The following is a 5,207-nucleotide window of genomic DNA, read 5'->3' as shown; positions in this document are numbered from 1 at the left end:
TTTGCCAGATTGGTTAGGGTTTCTAACTTATGTAAATCACAGTTATGCCCGCACTGTAAAGGCAATGATGTAACATTTAAAAATAAATAAAAAAAGGGTTCTCCCCTTCAATTCTCCTATAGAATCTTATGCTTTTTTTTTGTATCTGCAATTTTTGTCTTGCCTTGCATTAATAAAGCTACCTACTTTATCTTGTCTCTTTCAGATATCTTATGCAAAATTGATCTGCCTCTACATTTGAATATTTATCTCTATTTCCAGATTGATAATTTTGTTAGTTTAGCTCATGGGTGTTATATTGTGAATGCTCTTTCCTTTTAATACCTTATGATAACCTTCATATGAATCTTAATGGATTGGTTAAGTTAGGGACTTGTGTATGTTTTGGGTAGTTTATGTTGATGTATTGTGTACTCATAGGTAGGGAGGGATAATTATAATCTTGGTGCATCGCCTCCTTCACATTTTCCACACTTTGTCTTCCCCTTTTTCTTCTAAGTGGTTAGGATAGGCTTTACAAGTGTTGGGCTGGTTCAACACTCCACCTTGATTGGAAAGGAAGCTAGCCTTTTTGCAGAGATTCAACCTCACATGTCAAGGTCCCACACTTGGAGGTTGTTTCCATGTTTCACAAGGTTGTCTGAGTTAATAGCTCAAAAAATGGTGCAAAATTTTGTGGCAACAAGTTGCATAGTCACATTTATAGACAACTCGTGAAAGGTTACTAAAAGGCTCATTGGTAATAGCAAAAGGGAAAAAGGTAGGTACATTGTATTTATGTACTAGTGATTCTGATTATTTTATTTCCCTAACTTCCACAGGAATAGATACAACTTTATGGCACAATAGGTTTGGGGACTTAAGTGAGAAGGGGATGAAGATTCTCCATTCTATAAATTTATTGCCAGATTTGAAACAAGTTGATTTGGATTTATGTGAAAATTGCGTTTATGGAAAACAAAAGAGAGTCAGATTTCTTAGGGTTGGGAAGGAAAAGAAGAGTGAAAAGTTAGAGTTTGTGTATTTAGATGTATGGGGGTTGGCTCAGGTATCATTACTTGTTGGCTCTTATTATTATGTGACTTTTATTTATGATACAACTAGAAAAACTTGGGTTTATTTCATTCCTAAAAAATTTAATATATTTGACTTTTAAGAAATGGAAAGCTTTGGTTGAGAATGAGTCAAGAAATAAGTTGAAACGTCTCAAATCAAATAATGGAGGTGAATATTGTAGCAAAGAGTTTGATAGTTACTATTCATACCTTGGAATTCGTATATAGAAGACGATTCCAAGAAAACCACAAGAATATGGTGTGTTTGAAATGATGAACAAAACAATCATGGAGCATACAAGAAGTGTGAGATTGCATGCAAGATTCCCATTATAGTTTTGGGCAAATGTTGTGGATACTTTTGTTTACTTAATAAATAGATGGCCTTCAAGTTCCTTCGATGGTGGTATTCCAGACTAGGCATGGATAGGTGAAAAGGTAAACTTCTCATTTATGAAAATTGTTGGTTGTGAAGCATTTGCCTATATTGACATAGAAAACATAACAAAGATTGATGCAAAATTCAGTGTAATTTTATTGGATATAAAGTTAATGATTTTGGCTATCGTTTATGGGACTATGAAAATCACAAAATCATTAGGAGTAGAGATGTTATATTCAATGAAAAGTTCATGTATAAAGATTAGTTGCAGGGAAAGAAATAGGAAAAAGAAAACACACAATACACGGTGCTTGATGAGATCCCATAAAATATACTACCATTAGTGCTAGAAAATATTGAGCAACCAGAATACCAACACGTACCTCAAATTCCTACAAGAAGATCTATTAAGAAAGTAGACCCCCTAAACAATACTCTCCCTTATTATATTATGTATTATTGACTGGATTTGGTGAACCAGAAAGTTATGCAAAAGCAATGCAGGCTAAAACCAAAAAGAAGTGGTAGCAAGGAATGTTAGATGGGAAAGCAAACAAGGAACAAATTCAAGAACAAGGAGTATTCTACTATAAGGCCTTTGGAGTTAATGCATACATATCTATGCGAACCTGCAAGGACAATAATACCAAATGGTGAAAGATATTTTATGTTGCTTATTTATAATTATTCTAGAAAGACATGAGTTACTTTTTTAAAAGAAAAATTTGAAGCATTTGATAGATTTAAGATATTCAAATCTATGGTTGAGAATCAAATAGATGCTAAAAACATATGTTTGAGGTGTGATAGAGGAGGAGAATTTATATCAAATGAGTGTGATATATTTTGTGAAGAACATGGTATTAGAAGGCAATTATCTACACCTAGGACTCCTCAACATAATGAAGTATATATATTGTTTTGGGCAGAAGTTGTGCATACTACTGTATATATTCATAACAAGGTACAAGTAAGAGTGAATCATACAAAGATACCTTATGAGCTATGGTATGGAAGATCACGCATTGTCAAGTATTTTAGGATATTTAGAAGCAAGTGCTACATAAGAAGAGATGAAAAAGACTTGGGATATTTTGATGCAAGATCAGATGAAGGGATATTCTTGGGATGCTCTACAAAGAGCAAGGCATGCTAGTGTTACATGAAAAGACTAAAGAAGATTGTGGAAAGTATGAATGTAAAAATGAGTGAAGAATGGGATCATGTTGCACCTGAGCATGAGGTTGAGATAGAGGATGTTCCTATTGGTGTAAAAGAGAAGGGAGTTCTAGAAGATAGAGAAGAGGCAAATGGAGAAGAGAAGGAACCTGAAAAAGCACCTAAGACACTTACAACGTATGTGTGGAAGAACCATTCAGAAGATCAAATCATTGAAGACAAAGACAAAGGAGTTTAGACAAGAAGACTTGCCGAGACTAGTGAACAAAAAAAAATTATGTTTTTAATTTCAGGTGGAGCCAATTTTTTTTGCAGAAGCTAAGAAAGATGAAGGTTGGATGAAAGCAATGGTAGATGAGCTGAATCAAATAGAAAAGAATCAAACATGGGAATCAGTATCTAGACGAGTGGATAAGAATGTGATAGGAACAAAGTGGGTGTTCTAAAATAAGTTGAATGAAGATGGAGAAGTCACAAGGAACAAGGAAAGATTGGTTTATAAATGTTATTCACAAGTTGAAGGTATAGACTTTGAGGAGACTTTTGCTTTGGTAGCTAGGATGGAAGCTGTAAGGATGTTTCTTGTATTTGCTACATATAAGAACTTTAAGGTGTATCAGATGGATGTCAAGCTGACATTCTTGAATGGAGAACTTGAAGAAGTGTACATTGAATAACTAGATAGGTTTGAGTTGTTGGAAGATTATGATATGGTTTATAGACTCAAGAAGGGACTCTATGGACTCAAGCAAGTTCCTAAAGCCTGGTACACAAGGTTGGATAAGTATTTGCTACAACAAAATTTCAAGAAAGGTACAACAGATGGTAGTTTTTATTTTAAAGTTGAAGGTGATAAACTGTTAATAGTTGTTGTGCATGAGGCTGAAGCGGTCTTGAAAATATCAAGGTGGTGTATGATGAGGCAATTCCCATTATGTGTGACAATACAAGTACAATTAATATTTCAAAGAATTTGGTAATGCAATCAAGAACCAAACACATTTCTATTTGGTATTATTTCTTAAGAGAGAAGGTTGCAAAGAAGGAAGTCGGACTAGAATATGTGAATGTGTGCCTACAAAGGATCAGATTGTAGACTTCTTTACCAAGGCATTGGCAAAAGATACCTTAGAGTATCTTTGACAAAAGTTAGGGGTTATTGCCCCTCCTTCAAACTAGATGCATAGAAGTGGTGCATCTTTCTAGGGGAAGAATCAAAGTTTATCTTTTATCTCCTGGAATGATGTGGTGGCTGCTCTCATGGGGAGCAATGAAGGTTGTGATTTTATGGTTGCAAAAGAGAGATGTCCCTTTCAAAGGGAGTGTTGTAGTTAACAAAGTTATACTCAAAAGAGAGAGAGATTTACAGTTAGGGAGAGAGTTATTGTTTGAAGTATTGCACCCTTTGTCCTTGATATCAAAGGGGGAGAGAGATGTAGTTAAACAGTCTATTGCTAGTTGGTGGTACAAGTGTTGTCATCAATGACAAAGGGATAGATTGTTGGAAACTTCAATTGTGTTGCTTGTGTTATCATTGATGTCAAACTTGTCTTTTGTTGTCATTGATGTTAACCTATATGGCGTTGTCATTAATGTCATTGTGTGTGTTAATGAAGAGGAAGTTACAATTGTTCAATTGTGCAGATATTGAAGATGGTCCAAAAATAAGTGTTTAGATGTTGTGATGTTGTCTGGTGGTGATATTGAGTAAGTATGAGGTGTTTATGAAAGACTATAATGGTGGAAGTTACAATATGCAGGAAAGAGTATTTAATGTCTTTATGGAATGCATTCTTTTGATTCTTGATGATGATGGCTTGTGGTTCGAGATATAATGTCTAAGTTTTGTGGATGTTGCACTATCATGTTTTTAGGTCCCTAGTTGCTCAAATGATAAGGTTGGTTGTGGTGCTCTATTGACAATGAGGCTATCTATCAAGATTGGTCTGGAGAACACTCTACATTGCTTTGTTGTGGTGATTCAAGTGTTGCGACTTGAAGGACATGTTCATATGGTCTGTGCAATGTTCCAGTTCTTATTTCTAGTGTTGGTTTGATTGATAAGTGAAGTTATGTTGTTTTATGTTCAACTTTGGCAGTTGTGTTAGTCTTTGGTTGACTCAGTTGATTTATTTTATTTGGATCATGCTTTTTTGGTTTGGATATTCTTTGGAGGTTGAGTTAGAATGTTGATATGAGTCTCACCCTGACGTGTGTAGATCTGTATTGAGTAATTTGCTTTGGGTGATGAGTTTGGGTCGACTAATTAATGTGCTTCATTGTTTTTCTACATGTTAAATTTTGATGTTGACTTTGGAGGAAGTCTTAGTGTGTGCAGTTTGTTGGAACAGGCTTAGGAAAATGTGTTGTGATATATTTGGGTCCCCTTTATCTCCTGGAGTGTACCACATTGTGTGATTTGGTTTCGAGTGGCTAAATTTATGTAATTCATGTATATTCCATTTGTGGCCAACCTAGATGAGGGTTTCAAACTACAACCTTGTATAAATGGAAATGGAAATGTGTGAATTGTATGTGAATGATATGGAAGCATTGGTGAAGAAGCAAAAGTGCAAATTGAAGTTTGTCAT

The sequence above is a fragment of the Cryptomeria japonica genome, chromosome 2 (genome assembly GCF_030272615.1).
Source record: "Cryptomeria japonica chromosome 2, Sugi_1.0, whole genome shotgun sequence".
Lineage (NCBI taxonomy): Eukaryota > Viridiplantae > Streptophyta > Pinopsida > Cupressales > Cupressaceae > Cryptomeria > Cryptomeria japonica.
Note: the sequence above shows the minus strand (reverse complement) of the source record.